At 44.5% G+C, this 21,078-nt stretch overlaps 1 protein-coding gene across 1 annotated transcript in view; it reads right to left on the bottom strand.

Annotated features, from left to right (window-relative positions):
* Positions 1–15: 15 nt before the first annotated feature.
* Zfp819 (zinc finger protein 819) overlaps positions 16–21,078 on the bottom strand; it is a 32,543-nt gene continuing 11,480 nt past the window's right edge. The window contains exon 6 of the transcript XR_015623683.1: positions 16–1,413. The gene's annotated coding sequence lies outside the window, so the exon portion shown is untranslated. The remainder of the gene's footprint in view (positions 1,414–21,078) is intronic.

The following is a 21,078-nucleotide window of genomic DNA, read 5'->3' as shown; positions in this document are numbered from 1 at the left end:
GAAGACAAAAGCATTATGTGTCTGTTGGTGGTTTATTTTTTGCTCCAGTACTGGGGATTGAACATAGGACTTTGCATGCTAGGCAAATGCTCTACCACTGAGCTATATTCCCAACCATAAAAAGCATTTGTGTGTGTGTGTATGTGTGTGTGTGTGTGTGTGTGTGTGTGCACGCGCGCGCACGCGTGCTGGAGTTAAGAGACAGTATTGCTCTTGCAATGGACCCTAGAGGTTTTGGTTTCCAGAACTTATGTCAGGCTACTTTTGTACTCCAGCACGTGGGGGTCTAATGCCCTCTTCTGGACTACATAGAGGCACACATGTATATTATCCACTGTCAACAACCCCCCACACACACACACACATTATTGACAATAAAAATAAATCTTAAAAATCACCCATTAAAAAAATAATGCACCACGGCTGGAGAGTGAAATCTTATGGGGGGGATGGCAGACAGTGTTCTCTCTCTGTATATGGTGGGGTTGAGTCCTAGGTGATTTTGCCAGTTTCCCAGGCTCCTCTACCCTGTTACTCTGAGATGCTCCTGTCTCCTACCTCTCGAATCAAGATGGCAGCTGATGCTTTGCCAATGTGTCTGTGCATCAGAGAGCAGGAAGCGGGAAGTCTCAGGAAGAATCCCTTGAGTGAAGGACACTTTCTGAGAATGGCTCGCAACACTTCTGCCTGTATCTCACAGAGGCACCCTTAACTGGAGGGAAAACTTATGGATGTGAACTTATCTGTGGATGTCCATCTGTATGAGATCCTTACTACTGAGGAAAGGGGAAAAAAACAGCAAATTCTTACTTGTACTTGTACTTGTTTTTGTTTTTCTGATGCCCTCTAGACAAGTGCTCTACTGCTGAGCCACATGCAAAGCCTGTGGAGACAGGATTGTATACTGTAGCCTAGGCTACCCTCGGGCTTGTGGACCCTCATTTCTAGCTCCTGAGTGCTGGAATCATGGCTGTGTCACTATGCCTGACTATCTCTATAGTTTCCTATAAAAACAGCAAAAACACCATAATCCTTCCCAGGGCGAATGTCTTCCATTCAAACACTGACATCTGAAAAGACTCTCATGGTCACATCCAGACATATTTCATCAGCTACCTGGGCATCCGAACACAGTCCCACTGGCACACAGAGTTAACTGTTGCCCTCAGGTGTCCAAACTAGCGGAGTCAACTTCTTCTTACCCAGCATCATCAAACCCGAGGGCGGATGTTCTCACACTGTGGTGAGTGAGCGAGTGTAGCCAGCACACTGCCCCTGTGGTGTGCAGAGCCTGAAGACTCCTCCTCTTGGCTCACACGATAGCACCTTCTCAATGGAATCTTCTGTAAGAGCACTAATTCCACTCACTAGGATTCTACCTTCTGGAGGTTCTTGCCTCTTAGTAACATCACCCTGGAAGTCAGGAATCCAACATGTTTTAGGGACACTCAAATATTCAGGTCATTTAAAAAAAGCCTAGTGTGGTGACACATACTATAATGAGAATTCTGGAATTTGTCTGGTTTCTTTAAAAATCAGAAATATGTTTTTGTTTTAATCCCAGGTGTGGGATAAGGGGCTGTTCCAGGATATTTGATCATACTGTGAACTCCAAGATCCCGTTATTACTGAAAACACCTATTTCTAGTCGTGGTGTGGTTCAACCCTTAGCACATACCTTTAATTCCTCTGCCTGGAACAGACTCACCCTTAGTACACACTTTTAATCCCAAACAATGAAGGTTAAGTTAGTTTGTAGAAGGAAGCACCCATGTTTGAAAGTGATGTCTACTTGAGTGGTAGAGAAAGTGATGAATTAGAGAAAGATCTGACAGAATGAGTCAGAGATAGGATATGTCCAACTCTTACAAGAAGAAACAGGAAGGAGAGGCTACTTAAGAGAGCTTGGGCAGAAGGGAGAAAGGAGGCAGTTTTACCAGAACAGTTATAGAGAGGTTGCAGAGAAAGAGCAAGCTAGGTAACAGTGAAACAGAATGAGAAAGAACCAGAAGATTAGAACATATTGACAAGGTTAGTTATGTGGCCAAGCAGGGCAATTCAGTCAGATACTGAGAGATGTCAGGTTGAATCAGCCAGCTTGGAGAGGAGTTTCAATCAGCCAACAGTGTTCAGAAAAAACAAGGAAGAGTGAGCTTATTCAGCAGTAAGCCTCAGAGGTTGAAAGCATTCAGGGCCTTGATAGATTGTCCAAAGGCTAGAAGCTTCAAGGACTAGAACTAGATTAGCAGACCATGGCAGTAAGCCTTGGAGATGACAATTACTTCAGAAGAATAAAAGTTACTTTTATATGGGGATACTTCAGACTGTCCACAACGGTTGACTATGCCTTGTGCTCTAGCAGAGGTGTGATTTCTCCAGCTGCAGATAGTTGCTGCAACTGTGTGACATTCAGAATTCTGGGGACTTTTTTGGGTATATACAAATGCTAGGGCCCTGAGAATTGGGAGGCCATTGTTAGGTTGTTGGTTGGTTGGTGGTGGCAGTCATTGTTGTTGGTCTCAGTTTGTTAAGTAATCATGCACAAAAAAGAAAAAGAAGAAGTGGAGGAAGGGAAGGAAGAGGACGAAGAGGAAAGAGGAGGAGGAGAAGGAAGAGGAAGAGGAGAAGAAATTATAAATAGATATCCTGAGAGTGAAGATCAAATTTGGCCCAAAGAACTTGACACCCTTAAGCAGCAGGAAGTAGTCTAATGATAACATCCCCCCCCCCTTTTTTTTTGGTTCTTTTTTTCGGAGCTGGGGACCGAACCCAGGGCCTTGTGCTTCCTAGGTAAGCGCTCTACCACTGAGCTAAATCCCCAGCCCCAACATCCCCCTTTTAAACCCTGACTTTATTCAGGGATCTCTTTCTGTTCCTCTCTATCCTATTTTCCTATTTTGTCTCTTATCTAATGTTAGAGGGTTGAGAGTGTAGAAAAAGAGTGCCGAGGGTGGAAGAAAGAACCCACAAAGTAGCCAAAGACAGCTACACCATGCTTTTAATCCCAGCATTTAGGAGGCAGAGGCAGTTGGATCTCTGTGAGTTAGAGGCCAGCCTGGTCTACATAGTGAGTTCCAGGACAGCCAGGGACACACAGAAAGGTCCTGCCTCAAAAAACAAGCAAAAAAAAAAAAAAAAAAAACAAATTAAGACTGTAGTGGTCATTGATGGGTGCAGTTATGTCCCCCATCATAGGTGGAGTCTATAACAAGAACAGGTGAGAGATAGAGGATGGAAAAAGAGAGAAGATCTCTAAGCCAATTAAGGACATTCTCAAATGAGCAGTACCACAGAAGATAGGAGAATGTAGTAGGACTGAGAAAATATCTCCTCCTATTACCCTTCATCTGCAGTTGGCCGCCTCCTTACTGACCTGAACCTGAAGGAAGAGAACTGCCATCCACATCAGAACCACATACCCAGAACTTTTCCATCTTGCCTTTGAGAGGAGAAACTGTGTATAGTCTGCTCAGTATGCTTAAAGGAAACTGACAAGACATTACTACAGGCCTAATGTATGACAATTTTCCTGGGGCAACATAAACAAATGCCTATTTGTCCAATAGGAAACTGATAGCAGGGCAAAGTAACGATACACCAAAGTCCAAGATGGTGAACCAATGAGTTTATTAGGGGTATTGGCCAAAGACAACTATATGACTGTAAGCCAATTCCAGCATGGGTATTGGTTCACAAAAGCTGGACCTCTGTCACTTACTGTATGACATATACATAACTCAACAGATTGGACAATGTCTCTCCCAAGCAGCTTGGTTATTCTGTCTCCTCAGCAGTGCTTACCACTTATATAAGCTTGGGAAGGAAGGTGCATCATGCATCTGGTCAGTTTCAGGTATTTCCTGAGACTTACGAGTTGTTTACTTCCAAGTCTTGATGAGACTCCCTTTAAAATTTCCCAAGTCTTAAGGAGCTTTGCTCCAGGATGAAATGTTGAGTCAAGCTGAGTATAGAGCAAATCACTACACAATATAGCCCTTCTAGCCCATCCATTCTCTGGCATTTGTCTGGCTCTCCTAACATGGACAGAACCTCAAAAACATGAATGGAGTTTGCTGCATTTGCCATCAGCCCCAGCTCAGAGTAAGTGCTGGTTTAGTGAACATCTGCCTTCAACATTTTACCCAAGATCACTATTCTTTTATGCTTCTAAATAGCCAATGAACTTTCATCCTTGCAGATATGATAACATTTGGGGTCTACTGCAGCACCTTCCAAGCTTCTGACTGTTGATACAAGTTGAAGCTTAATAAGTCTTGACTGTGATGATGCCATGGGTGTTTAGAATGTTATGCAGTATCCCTGACCTCTATCCAATAAATGAAAGGAGCTCAAATCCCCCACAAGGCTTAATAAATTAAATGTCCCCACATATTATCAGATGTCCACAAGAGAGGAAATTATAACCAGTAGAGAAGTAGAGTTTGAGATGCCTAGTAGGAAAGAGCTACTTTCTGATCCATCATCAGAGAAATCAACAATCCTTCATCCTAGCAATAACATTCCCAGAACATGGTGTCCAAATTCCCAAGCCTGGGGAAACCTCAGAGACTCCTGAAGGGACACTCAAGGCAGGCTGAACTTCTTTAAAAACTATCAACAGCTTGTATATCAGGAAGAATGTCTGTTTCAGATCCCATTATTCTGAGAAGTATGAGGTGGAAGCAGGGCATGTTCTCTTCTCCTTCCCCAAGAGGGTCTCTAACATCTCATTGGCCTCTGGCTTGAGGTGTCTTTCTGTTCTCTGCAGATGATGTTGCCACCTCTGGGCCTGAGGTTTGCTTTCTGTGAACAAGGACTCTGGCCATCTCATAGCATCTCCAGCCCCATAGTGTCTGTTCCCTTTGGTGATCTCTCATAGAAGCCCAGCACTCACACACTTCCCACCACAATGCTGATGGCACTGCTCCAGGCAGGTGTGTAGGCTTGGAAACAGGGGTTATAAGGTCTGAGTCAAGCTGAGTCTTATCTCCTCACATGGGTCTTGACATGGAATTTATGATGCCCCATCAAAATATCAGAAATAGCAACCATTCAGTACCCTTGAGTCCCAGTGGTCACCCTAATATGTCTCTACCTTAAACTGTGTCTCTGGCAAATGATTCATACAAGGATTAATATTGATATGACTTCAGTGGCCACAATCACACTGACCCAGCACAAATTCCACCTTTACTCTATGGATATCTGAGTTTCAAAAGAGATAATGGTCTTTCAGGAAGAAAAAAGACATTTCAAATGAAATTACTGTAGCAGTCCCCATGTGCATGTAGCAGGTATGTCCCAAGCTCTGGGAGGTTACAGGATCTGCACTGTAAGAGTAGTATTGGACCATGTCTTGAGATTGGCTAAGGATAAAACAGCAGGAATTTACTGTACCTGGTTCCACTTTTGATTCTGCATGTCTTCCTCATGTATATTCCACATCCACATTCCAGGAACCCTGGAGCCTGGCTGTGCCTTATATATTTTATGTCCCGGTCTATTAACTGGGGACACCTATTGTCTACCTATTGTCAACTGTCCCCACAACTCCAAGATTACAACCAATCTCACCTTTCAAGAAACATTCCATGGAGTCAGTAGAACTGAAGGAAATCATCTAGATAAATATGTCTCTTTCATTTCTAGGCCACAGTTAGGGACCTGTGGTCACTGTCTGAGGCCTGGCTGGCTGGGGAAAATGCCAGGACATGCCTGAGGGCTTGAAGCTATCTGAGAGACACGGCTCGCCCATATCATAAATGTTTCCAGTAGCTGTCACAGGAAAGGGTCGGGGCAGATGGCTAGGTCCTGCTTCCCAGGTCCTGTCTTTTCTTCCTTGTGTGAGCATACAGTCCCTAGAACATGGAGGAGGTAAGGGTCAGGAACCCAGTGTTGGGTCTCCAGATCCTATGCTAAGGGACACAACAGATAAGTTGAGGCCTGCTCTCATCAAATTAGTGAGATTGAAGGCTGTACAGAGAGACACATTGAGGATAGATTATGCAGGAGACTACTGAGAATGGAAACCACTTAGGTTCCCTAGTACTCAGTGGTGGGGAAAGAACATGCAGAACACATTTAAGTGGTGTGGGATTTCCATGCTGGATTCTTTAGCTGTGAGAACAACATCTAGTCTTAGAATCAAATGCTAAGCTTGACACACCCTTGTCTATAAATGCTGCTCTAGTACTACAAGTCAAGTCTGATCCAAACATAAGCCCCACTCTACAGACTACAACAGAGGCTTGGAAATATAGAGTTGATCCTTTGTCATCAGGGAAATGCAAATCAAAACAACCTTGAGATTCCACCTCACACCAGTCAGAATGGCTAAGATCAGAAACTCAGGTGACAGCAGGTGCCCGTAAGGATGTAGAGAAAAAGGAACACTCCTCCATTGTTGGTGGGACTGTAAGCTAGTACAATCACTCTGGAAATCAGACTGACACTTCCTCAGAAAATTGGACATAGTACTAGAAGACCCAGCTATAGCACTCCTGGGCATATACCCAAAAGATGCTTCCCATGTAGACATTTATTTGCATGAGACAGCATGTAACAAGGACACATGCTGCTTTATGTTCATAGCAGCCTTATTTATAATAGCCAGAAGCTGGAAAGAACCCAGATGTCCGTCAACAGAGGAATGGATACAGAAAAGAATGCACATGGTATGCACTCACTGATTAAGTGGATATTAGCCCCAAAACTCAGAATACCCAAGATACAATTCACAGACTACATGAAGCTCAAGAAGGAAGGCAAGAGTGTGAATGCTTTAGTCCTTAGAAGGGGGAACAAAATACTCACAGGAGGAAATATGGAGACAAAGTATGGAACAGAGACTGAAGAAAAGGCCATCCAGAGACAGCCCTACCTGGGGATCCATCCCATATAGAGTCACCAAACCCATACACTATTGGGGATGCCAAGAAGTGCATGCTGACAGGAGCCTGATATAGCTGTCTCCTGAGAGGCTCTGCGAGAACCTGACAAATACAGAGGTGGATGCTTGCAGCCAACTATTGGACTGAGAATGGGGTCCCCAATGGACGAGTTAGAGAAAGGACTGAAGGAGCTGAAGGGGTTTGTGACCCCATGGGAAGAACAACAGTATCAACTAACCAGACTCCACCTGAGCTCCCAGGGACTAAACCACCAACTAAAGAGTACACAGGGATGGACCTATGGCTCTAGTCTCATATGTAGCAGAGGACGGCCTTGTTGGGCATCAATGGGAGGAGAGGCCCTTGGTCCTGTGAAGGCTTAATGCCCCAGTGTAGGAAAATGCCAGGGTGGGGAGGCGGGAGGGAGTGGGTGGGTGGGGGAGCAACCTCAAAGCAGGAGGATGGGAGATGTGATAGGGGGCTGCTGGAGGGGAAACGGGGAAAGGGGATAACATTTGAAATGTAAATAAAATAATATCCAATAAAAGAAAAGAAAAAAAGTAAAAAGAAAAAAAAAAAAAGAAATGTTGCGTTGTTCCCTGGAACAGGACAGCTCATGTCTAGTATTACTGGCAGGCTTGGAGAGGGGCTGGGCTACAGAAGATGCTAGACATTTATTTGCATGAGACAGCTAGACATTTGCATGAGATAGCTACTTCAAGCTAGACATTTGAATGAGATAGCTACTTCCTTCACACAGAGGTAGCATGGCTTTGAGTGGCTTTGGACCTGCCTCCCTTCTGTGGTATCTCTGGAAAGGTAAACAGAAAAGCCTGCGTGTGAAGGACTAGACAGGGCTCTGTAGTGCTAGGCGTAAGTGAGAGAGCTGCACTGGGAAGGACCTTGTGCCCTAAGAATGGAATATCATTCCTGGGGATACAGTCTGAGGGCAATTCCTTTAGCAAAACTATTACTCCAGCCAGACTCATCTCTCTGTTTCACACCTCTTAAACACAAGACATGCCAACGCTGAGAGAAGAGCTGTGTTTGTTGGTCCAGGTTTCTTGTTCAGGAATTCCAAAGGAGGGTACCTACTCCAACCTCAGCCAAGATCAACCCAGCGGACATCAGTGAAGAGGTCCATCCCAAATGTCCCGATGTCTTACCCAGCATTTTAGTAAGACTGGGTCAATGGGCCCAGGTACTGCCCCTGGTATGAGCTGCTTGCTGTCTATTGCAATATGAGCTGTTGTTGAAGGCCTTACTAAAAAAAAGATACAAATCGGTACATAAGTTCTCTCACAGATATAAAACCAGTCAGGATTTATCACTTAAGGGTCTCCCAGTCACAGCAGTGAAGAGTTATCTGCCATGTAAATTCTCTGGCACGTGGTTCTTGACTTCTGGTTAAAGGCCTTCCATAGTCAGTGAGCACAAAAGCTTTCTCTCATGTGTGAATTCAGTGGCCCATGCACAGCCACTGTATTTCAAGGCATCTCTCCTATAGGAAATCTCTGATGGAAGATCTTTCCAAATTGAAAATGCAGTCTCTTCATGGAACGGATTTGATGACACCGCTTTAGTTGGGATCCATTGCTAAATGACAGGCCATAGCTGCTGTGACAGTAATGCTTCTCCTCATACTTGTTACGCATGATGGAGCAGCTCCCCACAGTAATGGCGATCACAAGGCTTCTTCCCCGGTGTGTTTGCTGATGAGATGGCGATGCTGACTTGCAGAGGAGGAGCCTTCCTCGTTTGTGACAAACGTTCTCTCCCTAGTGTGTTAAGTGACATCTTGGCAAAGATGGCCTGCTACTGAGAGCCTCCCCACATTCAGGACACACATATGGCCCCTCACCTGTGTGAACTTGCTGATGATCTTGGAGTTGGCTCTCAGAAGTCCAAGCTTTCCCACAGTCACTGCATTTATAAGACTTCTCACCAGTGTGAATTCTCCAACGCATGACTTCTGACGAAAGGCTTCCCCATACTTGTTACGTATGTTTTTCTCCAGTATGAATCTTCTGGTGTAGATTGAGAATTTCCGGCAGAAGGTCTTCCCACAACAGACCATATGTAAAGTCTCTCGCCTGTGTGAACGTGACGATGCCCCCTCTGGCAGGATGTTTTACTGAACGGTTTTCCACAGTTCTGACAGCTGCAAGGCTTCTCCCCAATATGAGTTTGATGATAGGATGTCAGCTCTGATGCTGGAGAAAGGAATTCCCACATTTGTGACATACGAAAGGGCTATCCCTAATGTGAGTCATCTATGTGTTTGGAAACCTAACCTGGCACCAAAGGCCTTCCCATGTTCTGTGCACACACAGGGCTTCTCTTCTGTGTGAATTCTTTCAAGGACTTGGAGTTGGAGCTTAGCACAGAAGGCTTTCCCACAGTTACTACATGTGTAGGGTTTCTTCCGCCCTGTGTGAATTCTCTGGTGTGTGCTGAGGACTGACTTCTGGTTGAAGGCCTTCCCAACTTCAAAACACACATAAGATCTCTCACCAGTATCAATTCAGTTACGTATCTTCAGATGGGCTCTATTGCCAAAGGATTTGTGAATAACCTCCCACAGGCTGGACGTGCATGAAGCTTCTCTCTTATGTGAGTTCCTTGATTAGATATCAACTCAGATTTCTTGAGGAAGGCTATCTCACATTTGTGGCAGACCAAGGGTTTCCCTTAATATGTGTTATCTGGTACTGAGGAAAGGCTGGCCTGCCACTGAACATCTTTTCACATTAGTGAAACCACTCAAGTGTTTTCTCCTGAGTCTGACTTCCATGTTGCTTAAGTGGTAGTTCATGGCTAACTTTTTCAAACTGATTATATTTGTATGATATCTCCTTGTGAGCAATGTTACACCTAGCATTCCAAGAGCCTCCTGTGAAGAGTAGATCAATGCAACAGTGCCATTAAGCTGTTGGGTTGATGCTGCTTTGATTCTGACCATTTGCTTCTAGGTTAGGGTAAAAACCTTTTACAAATGAACATTTGGAAGTCCTTCTTATGTAGAAATACATCTGTGTGTCACAGCAATGGTTTTCCCAGACTCTCTATATTCACAGAGACGGCCCGTGTTCAGCATTTTCTTATTGAGGGATGTATCAAGACTCAAGGGTGGGATCTGATTTTGCTGATCTCTCTTTGTAGAGAGAGTATTTTGTATATTGTATGGACGCATCACCTGTCAAATTAAAAAGCCTATGGCTTAGGCAGGAAATAGAGGTGGGACATCTAGGAGAGAGAAAGGATTCTGGGAGAGAGCCAGGAGGGAGATTTACTGGGAAGATGTATCCATGATACCTGAGCACAGGTAACCAGCCACATGGTAGAATGTAGACTAGAATAAGTGGTATATTTTAAGTTATATCTAGCCAGAGAAGAGCCTATCTATATGGCCAAGGTTCTGTAAATATATTTTGAGTATGAGTCTTATTTCTGGGACCATGGGGCCAGGAGGAAGAACTAAGGACTTTGCCAGAACTCTTGTAAAACAGAACACCGTGAACCACCTTTTGTGACTTCAGATGTTGTACCACTTTCAACTAAAACTTCCTCAGACACTTCCTACGTTGGGGTGTCAAACCCAGATTCCCCTTCTAGGAAGAGAAAGAAATGAAGGAATAGGCACCATAACAGGATGGAGAAGGAATCACAGAGAGTTGATTTTGGCTGAATAGACACCTGAGTCAGGTACTAATGATGCTGAGTATGGGAATAGTGAGTAGAGCATCCTGCAGCCTGTATGGTATGTCAGACACTCATCTTTATAGCACTCAGCAAGTGCCAGGCACCTATGCCATCGACATAGTAGGTATGGCAACTGTACCCACGCTCGCTGTTTTAGAAAATAACAAACGGAAAAACAGACTGCTCGAGGGAGCGGCCAAAATTACCTTGCTCCTCTGCATGGAAGATTAGGTTTGCCAAGGCAATCAGGTCAACTTTTATATAGGATACTCGGCTTCTTGGATGAGGTAGGGAAGGCAAGGTAGGAAAAAGACAAGTCTTTCATGGGGTACTCTGGGAACAGCACCTCGGGTGCAGTAGGGAATCAGAGTGGAGTATTTCATCGGCTGTGGAGAAATGCATAGCGATGTCCCTCTATCAAATTCATGTGCTATGGTTCTTGTTGCAGTTTTTCCTTCTTTAAGTTTCACCTGTGGATTGGGGTTTGAACCCACAGCCATTCTCATGCAAGAACCGCTCTGTCCTTGAGCTAGAACCCAGACCCTTACATTTTCATTATTTTATTTGTTTGTATTTGTAGATTACATCTCATGCATCCTAGGTTAGTTTTAAGTTAGCTGTGTGGCTGAGGGTAAACTCCAGCTTCTGAGCCTCCTGCCTCCACTCCTAAGTGGTGTGATTCCAGAAGGTTGCCACCGTGCCCTCGCGTGACAGGAACTTTACACTTACACTGGCTTGGTTTATGCTCTTGAGCTTACGTTATGTATCTCCAGACTTACGCTTAGAGTGTGCCTAACTCTTCATGTTGTAGAGAACACATAAGTGCCCAAAGGTTTTAATTCACTACTGGAAAGGTCTAGTGTAACCTGCTGGAAACCATGCTGGAAGGCTTCTCTATGATTCTCCAACATCTCTTACTCAGGCGGAAAGACCCATGGCCTCTCAACAGCCCGCTCACATCCTCTACCCGCTCACTAAAGCCTTACTAAACCTGCTTTGTTCCAGGGCAACACTGCTTCCTGGACCCCAACCGAGTGTCAACAAAACAACATGCAGTATCAGCCGCCATCTGCGGCAGGACCACTGTGTCTAACTTCTAAAGGCGGTTACTCTCCAGGCCCTCAGGGCTTGTATTTCGGGCAGCCCTCACTAAACAGAACAACGGCGCCAAGACTAACGTGATGCTCTTCCCACCTCACACCACCATTAGTGGTATTAGAATTTCTGCCTTTGAGTTTCCATGAACGAATATGGAAAATCTCCTAAAACAGGTGAGAAAATTATCTTCTGCCCATCTTTAGAAATCCTCTCTCTCCCAACCACCCTCCCATCCATCCATCCATCCATCCACAAATAGTGCCCTCAGGCTTATCATCAATGTGGTAAGAGTTAAGGTTCAGTGAGACTCTGACTCAGGAAGTAAGGACGAGGGGCTGGCTCAGCAGGTAAAGGTATTGGCTGCCAAGCCTGAGTTTGATTCCCAGGACCCAAATGGCGGAAGGAGAGCCAGCTTCTGTAAGTTGCCTTCTGAATTCCACACATGAACCTTTGGCACTCTTACAGACACACCCACGCCCACACACTTTAAATATGGTAACACATGCAGTGTCGGAAGTACCAGGATTGCAGAAAGGAACACAGGAGTCATCACAGCACAATTATGACGTTCAGTGTGACTGGATCATTTGAAGCAATTCCCGAAGGAACAGACAGCTCAAGAACACCGCATCCTGGAGCGGACGTCTCTGGGCAGAGTCCAGGCGCCACCACTCCTCCTGGATGAAGTTCACAGTCACATCATCAAATGACACTCATCTCTGAAACATGAATGCTGGGGTTGAAGATTGCAGGGCTGGGCTGGTACACTCATCAGGACGCCTCACTGGGCTTATTATAAACACCCATTTCGCGTTCCAGTCTACGGATAAAAGCTGACTTTAAAAATGTCTCGCTACTATATATTTAAGTTGTTTTCTTTATCAAGGATACCAGACATGATTCTGTCCTACCTGAAAGAGTTGGTGGTAAGATCTACACTACAGAAGGACAGCCTGGAAGGCAGTTACAAACAGCAGCACCTTTTCTTTTCGTTAAAAGAGGGGGGAGGGTAGCTATTACCTGTACTGATGAAACCATTCTGGGGTCTTCATAAAGGAGGGCTGAATTGATAAGACCTGAACCCAGTGATCAATTTTTAATCACAGCAGAGAGATGACCCAACATGGTGCACACCTGACAGAATACAACATGCCACCCACACTGTCAAGTGCTCTTGCTAATTAATTCAAATCTCACCAAGCCTCTGGACCAACGCTCTCCAGTGAAAACATAATGAACACCTATAAGTCAACGGCTCTCAGCCTACCCAATGCTGCGCCCCTTTCATACAGTTCCTCATGTTGTGGTGACCCCCCCCAATCATCAAATTATTCCATTGCTGCTTCATAACTGTAATTTTATTACTGTTAGGAAACATCACGTGATTATTCGATGTGCAGGATATCTGGTATGTGATCCCCCCCCTCCCTGAGGGTTGTGACCCACAGGTTGAGAACCAATGCTCTAAGTCCTCTCACAATCTCTGGTAGTCATATTCAAAAGAAACAGATGGAATCAATTTAATACTATAGCTTACTAAACATTTCCAAAGTATTACTTCGAGATACTAAGCTTTCAGGGCTGGAGAGATGGCTCAGCAGTTAAGAGAACTTACTCTCCCAGTGGACGTGGGTTTGAGTCCCAGCACTCACATAGTGGCTCACAACCATCTGTACTCTAGCTCCAGGGGAACAGATAACCTCTTCTATGCCCCACAGGTACCAGGCACACATGCAGTGCACAGACATACCTGCAGGCGAAACTATATCCATACATATAAAATAAAATAAAATAAAATAAAATAAAATAAAATAAAATAAAATAAAATACACATGCTAAGCTTTCAAATATCACCCAGAAGCTTATAGTAGTGGTACAGTCTTCTTGGGAAGCAAAGGCAGGAGGACTGATGTAAGCTTGGGTCATCCTGGTTAACATAGCCCAAATGTATCTAAAACAAAACTAAAGGCCAGTGAGCAGGCATGAGAGAGAGAAAAACGAAGGATTGATGACTTGGCAATCTGAACTCGTGTATGAAAGAAGTTTTTGGGTAGCTGTTATTTCGATGGACAGAAATATTCAACGGGGGAGTGAGGGTGGGAAGAGGAGATTCTTCAATAATGCAGCTCTCTGCCAGCTGCACAGGAAACCCTGGAGTCTTCTAGCTCTCATGACTCTTCCACCATGCCGAGACAGGGCTTTCCAGTGAAACAGGTGCCCAAGTTACTAATGCCCCTTAGGTAAACACAATAAACTCATTGGTTTAACTAGCTGTGCTCAATGGGAAAAAGTCCCTTGGTCTGTAGTTACCTTCTTCGTTTGGGGTATAGAAGAGTCACAAGGACAAATCTAAATGAAGAACTCAAGAGGTAGCATGATCAGCATGTCACGAAAGGATGTGATGAGGGGCACCTGTCTCCTGTGTTCCCATTTCAGAAACCAAGAGCCCGGGACTTGCTACTTTCAGTGCCTGTCTCTAGTTCTGGAGATCTGAACCCAGGAAAGCTCCTGCTTGCCTCACATGACCCACCCCATTCTTGTGCTGTGGGTCTCTGGGGTAATTTCCTATCAGCAGATGTGCTTTCACTGGTTCCTACTCTAGGAGTCTCTTGCTAGGAGATCTGATTTGCACAGGAGCTAGAAGCAGGGTGGGCGACTAGAGGTTCTAAGCAGAGCTGCTGGGCAGAGGTCAGTTGTGGCATCACCTGAGTACTGCCGTCTGGATGATGTGGCACGGTCATGGATCTACAGAGACATTGGAGAGTTCTGGGAAGTCAGTGACCATGTGACCACTAGCCCAACACTGACCTCAGGACCCAAATGACCCGCTACGTTGACTTGGCAAAGCAAGCCAAGCTTAGGGAAGTCCCACTCTTGTTACCGGAGTCTAACTTAGTCATTGCCAGAGTGAGGATGCAGGTGATATGCATTAGCACTGGGTGGGAGTCTGATGAAGGAGGCTCATCAAGACCAGCACCTCCTGGGCATGTAGAACTACAAATCAAACCCAGCAAGCCACAAACTTCCTTTTTATTGAACTTCCACACAGCCACTTCAGTCATGCCCGGTATCCTTCGGTATTGAGGCTGGGTGCTATTCTGTAATTTGCCCTGTGGTCACAGAGTTAAGAGAGGGCAGGGATAAATCTCCCATGATACACTGCCCCCATTATCTCATGTGCTCAGTACCCAGAGACAACCTTTGGTTGTTCCTCTTGTCTTTAAAACTCAAGGGGGTGGGGTGGGGAATTTCTGTTTTCTACTTAGTTTCGATGCTAGTTCTGCATCAATACATGACACGTCACACAGCATAATCCTTTCTCACGCATCATTTAAATTCACAGACCCAATTCCTTTCGTGGTTCAAAAACCTGCACTTGTGCGCCAGGACCTCAATTTACACACGGCTTCGTGCCTATCCATAAGGAGTCACCTTCGCTACACCAGAATGCCAACGTGGATAACATTTAGTATCCTGAGGACCACGAACTGCAGTTTTACCTTCCGGTCATTGAGGCCTTGAAAGCCAACAGATATCTCCCAAAGAATCTAATTTCCTAGAGTCAATCCCAAACGCTGCTTGAATAGCATGTCCTAATACAGAAGTGGTATAATTTTGGCTATCTGTCAGTCAGACACCATGATCATGGAGTGAGAGGGAAAACATAGCACTGGTTCATACACATATACATCCTAAGGACACAAGAAGTAGGGACTACATTTTCTTCTTTTTTTTTAAAATTGTCTCCAGACAGAGAGTACTCTGGGATTGGAAATTCCCCAGAAACCCTAGCACCTGCCCAAAAGCACCACCCCCAGCCAGCTCTGCTGACTGGGTTTAGAGGCAAATGGACAAAGAGGGATAGCACTGTTCTATCCCTCTGCAAGCTGTACCTCTGGAACAGAAAAGGCATAAGCAAAAAATTGAGAATCACTGTCTTCTCAGTTTGGGCACAAACCGTGGATAAATTAGTTTTCCGGTTTTACTTTCTTTATGCTATTTTTCTCTTCCTGCGGGCCAGTGTTTGTCCCAGAGCCAGTCCTCCTGGTAGGGTCTCCCCAGCCATAAAGTACTGTACTTGCTACATCAGCAACTGGACTTCCACAGGACTATAGTCCCAGCTCAACCACTGCAACCCCCTGCAGGTGCCTCAGGACAAGCTGGCACTCGGCAGCACAGCATCCTCACCATGCCACCTCTGCTCACCTACACCTCAGAGCTCTGTACTCTGGGGCGTGGGGGTGGACCCGCCCAAGTACACTAGGGAATCCCCGATGTAATATTCCACACTGCCTCAGTGTTCAGACAGCCACGTCAACGTAGACCCTCCTGAGGAATTAAATGGAAATGGTTACTCCCAGTCCTTTCCGTTTTCTTTTGTTGTTTTGTTTGTTTGTTTGTTTGTTTCAGTAGCATTAGGCTCTCTCCCGAGAAGTCACGCCGACTAACACCAGTCCTGATGTGCCAGGACTACTGATGATTATTCTTGTTACCTGAGTAAGTGTCATGACGGGCGGTACCCATAGGATCACGATATTGGAGGACAGAATTAAGGAATTTTTATTCAGTACAACTAAGAGATGGGTAAGATTAAAGGAAAAATGTGGCGCTGTACCACACTGACAGGCTATTTTTTAAACACCATGAACATTAACCTATTCCTAATGTAAACTGACATCGCCCATTTCCAGTATTGTTTATCTGCTTTGGTTTTTGGAGGCGATCATCCTCCCTCAGTTTCCCCCTTTCTGTAATTACAGATACCTGGACCCACATTCTGAAAAATACCCTCTGCCTGTATTTTTGCCCTTTAAAACAATCGAGTATATTGTGCATGTATGCACGGGTGTGCAAGATCCCTAAGAAGGCTAGCAAAGGCCCTCAGATCCCTTGGAGCTGGAGTCGCAGGGGCCTGTGTGGAGCTTGCTGCAGCTGCTGCCGCTCAGCCCATGGAACAAGACTGAGAGATGGCAATGTGAATTTTCAGCAGGGGAGGCTGTGAAATGTTGCCAACTGCTCTGTCTGAGAAATATCCTGCTTCTGAGCACGCGCTGAGCCCTGACACACTGACCAAAGGAAGCAGTCTGTTCGACAGACATTTCCACCTGCAGCTTCAGGCAGCGTGCTGTTTCTTCTTTGGGCTTCTTAGGTTTCCAGATATTTCCCTACCCATATTTCATTGTTTTTATTTTCCATGGTGATCTATTAAACAAACATGCCGTTCCTTATAAACATGCTTTAGTCACTCTATAGTATCTTCACATGCAATTGCTTGTAGTGAAGACTCAGCGCTGGGTATACTCTGGATCCTCTGAGCTTCGCAAATGCTCTTTGGGTCCCCAGCCACCTCCCCTGAGAAAAATCCACACTGCAGACCCCGAGTCTTTGTTTTACGGACTTAACTCCACTGACGATCCAAAGTGCAAAGTAGAAACTGAAGAAGGCACATTTAATTCTTTTCATGAAGACACTATTATCCCAAACCAAAACTACACAAAGACTCAACAACAACAAAAAAAGAATATCATAGACAATATCCCTTAGGAACACAGATGCGAAACTTCTCAATAAAGTACTTGCAATATGAACTCAAGAACATATCAAAAAGATTACACACCACGATCGAGTTAGCTTCATCCAAGAGAAGCAGGGATGGACAACGCACGCATATTAATAAGTGTCACCCACCACTTAAACAGACTAAGAAAAAAAACCCACATAATCATCTCGTGTAGATGCGGAAAATGCCTGTAACAAAATCCAACATTCTTTAGCGATAAAGCCCTGGGGAGTTTGAGGATATAAACGACAGGAAGAGCACAGCCATTTATCATCCTAAATGGAGAGAAACTCAGAGCATTCCTGCCAGAATCAGGAACAAGGCAATGTCCACACTCTCTCCCTATTTACTCAAATGATATTGAAGTTTTAGTTAGAACAGCAAGACAACTGAAGAGCAAAGGGACACAAACAGAAGGGAAGAAGTCAAAGCATCCATATTTGCAGATGACATGATTTTATACATAAGACCCTGAACACCCCACCCCCAAACTTCTATAGCTGATAAACACTTACAGAAAGTAGAAGGATACAAAATTAACACACAAAAACCAGTAGCCTTCCTATATACAAATAAATCTGAGAAATCAGAGAAACACAACTGCCACAAACAAACAAAAAAAAACCAATTTGTGTAACACCAACCAAGCAAGTCAAAGACTTGTATATTACTACTGCTACTACTACTACTACTACTACTACTACCTCCTCCTACTACTACTACTTACTACTACCTCCTCCTCCTCTTCCTCCTCCTACTACTACTACTACCTCCTCCTACTACTACTACTTACTACTACCTACTACTACTTACTACTACCTCTTCCTCCTCTTCCTCCTCCTCCTACTTACTACTACCTACCACTACTTACTTCTACCTCCTCCTCTTCCTCCTCCTCCTACTTACTACTACCTACTACTACTTACTACTCCCTCCCCCTCCTCTTCCTCGTCCTCCTACTACTTACTACTACCTCCTCCTCCTCTTCCTTCTACAACTACTACTTACTACCTCTTCCTCCTCCTCCTAGTACTACTTACTAACTACTACTACTACTACAACTACCACTACTACTACTACTACTACTACTACTACTACTACTGAAAACTTTAAGACACCGAAGAAAGAAACTAAAGAATTTATCACAAGATAGAAAGACTGCCAATGCTCATGGATCAGTAAGATCAAAATTGTGAAAACGGCTATCCTACCAAAAGCAATCCACAGATTCAATATAATCCCCACCAAAATTCCAACACAATTCTTCGCAAAAGCTGAAAAACAAATCTTAAGCTTCATTTGGTAACCTAGAAAAAGAAAGCAACCAATGGCACACAGGATAAGCAATAATCCCGAATAATAAGAGAACTGTCTCGCCATTCCACACCTCGAGCTGTCTGCCAAGCTACTGTAATAAAACCGCATGGTAATGGCATGAAAACAGACACATTGATCAATGGAATCAAACTGAAGACTAGATAGATATCATTCCACACATGGATAGGACACCTGATTTTTGGCAAGCCAAAATTACATTTTGGAGAAAGGACAGCCATCTCCAACAAATGGCGCTGGCCTAACTGGACAGCTACATGTAGAAGAATGAAAAGACTCAGATCTATCACTCTGCACAAAACTCTAAGGGGATCAAGAACCTTAACATAAACCAGACATCCTGGAGAGAAAGTGGGGAATGGGTTTGAACTCATTGGCCCCGGACTTTTTTTTTTTTTTTGGGGGGGTTCTTTTTTTCGGAGCTGGGGACCGAACCCAGGGCCTTGCGCTTCCTAGGCAAGCGCTCTACCACTGAGCTAAATCCCCAACCCCTGGCCCCGGACTTTCTAAACAGGACACTGATAACAGGGGCATTGAGGCCAACAATGAATGGGACTTCATGAAACTAAAAAGCTTCCGTACAGCAAAGGACACTATCATCAAGACAAAGCAGCAGCCTATAGAATGAGAAAAATACTTTACCAAGTGGACATCCGATAGAGGGTTAGTATCTAGCTGTACAAAGAACTTAAAAAATCCTAGTTAAAAAATGGTTGGGTGGCAGGGAAACTTGCTGTTCTTGCCAAGGACCCATGTTTGGTTCCTGCTATCCACATGGTAGTTCTCAACCATTTGTAATTCCAGTTCCAGATCTGATGCCCCTTCTGGCCTTTGTACAGACACACACTCATGCAACAACGGCTACAGCAGTGATCTCCAGTGAAGTGATGGACTTCCTGAGATGTGAACAAATGCCTGCTTCTACCAGATAGGGCCCTGATAACAGATCAAAGTAATGAGTCCATCGAAGTCCAACTCAGTGAACCACTGACCTAATGGGCTGACTGGAATAGGAATGGGAGGTTATGTAGAAAGGCTTGTATAGCGCAAAGGCAGCTGCATCAGTGCAAAACCCATCCCAGCAGGGGCAATGAATTTATATCTGGAACTCTCTGTACAACCTGCAGGCAGCTTTATGATCAGAGACCCTCTTGTGCCCAGCAATAAATACTACTTTATAACCTTGTTGAGAGACCCTTATACATTTTACATTTCAGTAACTTCCTGAGACTTGTAAGTTGTTTGATTCTGGCACCTTTAAAATTTATTTCAAATTATGTGTATGTGTTGGTAGGGCTATGTACATATGAGTATAGGTGACAATAGGGACCAGAGGTATGGATCCTCCTGAGCTGGATTTACAGATGGTTGTGAGCTACCTGACGTGGATGCTGGGAATCAAACTTGAGTCCTCTGGAAGATCAGTAAATATCCGTAACCACTAAGCCTCTCTCCAGGATGCAATGTTTCAAGTCAGAGGAAAATGCTACACAAGAGACCCAAATTCTGTGGAGATCTGACTTCACTCTGCCAAAAGCAATGTGCCATGATAGCCTTGGATCATGATCACAAATGTTTGTCAATGACATCAACTAGCCAAAATTTAGCTGGATCTTAAATTTTGACAAAGCTGGACAACAACAAATTCTCAACAGGATTTTCACTTAACCACTGTATGATCAACTCCATTTCGCTTCTTCCTGCTGGGATTAAATGCATAGACAAGCACTAAGCCATACCGCAGTCCCTGGGGGCTCTTTAGATCTTTGTCACTACCACATAAAAACTATAGTCTCCTAACAATTTGTATCTATGTTCACATATTCTTATTTGAGAGAAAATCCATATGTGACTAAGACCACATAATGATGGCTGCTATATGATCCTAGACCACTTTTATGACCTAGAAACCCTGTACCCACAACCACGACGCTGTCCCTCTGTTCTCCTGTGGCAACCGCTGAACCTGCTGTGTGTTTTCCTATGCACAACAGCGTATATTTGTGCATTTGCCTCTTTTGGACTTTGCACAGAAGCTTTTTTTTTTAAGTGGTCTTTTGTCTGCCTGCTCTCACCTACTGTTACATTCAGTAACATTTCCTCACTTGAACATGCACCATAGAGATCCTGACCAATGGCATCTCTGTCATGTGGACTTTCCTATTTCCAACCTCCCAGCTGCCCTTCCAGGTCAACATATACCTCAGTCAGTACCTGAGGACTGTTGGGGTTTCTCCAGTGAGTTCTGGGGCATGGATGAGGGTAATGACAGTGCCACCACATAGGGGCCCTAGTGACGAGGGGTGTTTGTGGACTTGGGAGAAGATATCGAAACATACATACATACTTAAATGCTGGCTAGATCTTACATTCATACAAATGAATGAGCAAACACCATTAGAAATGACAGATGTGTCACTTGCTTTCTGGCACTTAAAAATTCATGTTCTATAACACAGGGAAACAATGCTATGATTTCCCACAAACTTTCCA

The sequence above is a fragment of the Rattus norvegicus genome, chromosome 1 (assembly GCF_021556685.1).
Source record: "Rattus norvegicus strain SHRSP/BbbUtx chromosome 1, alternate assembly SHRSP_T2T, whole genome shotgun sequence".
NCBI lineage: Eukaryota > Metazoa > Chordata > Mammalia > Rodentia > Muridae > Rattus > Rattus norvegicus.
Note: the sequence above shows the minus strand (reverse complement) of the source record. Positions and strands in the feature narration are given on the sequence as shown.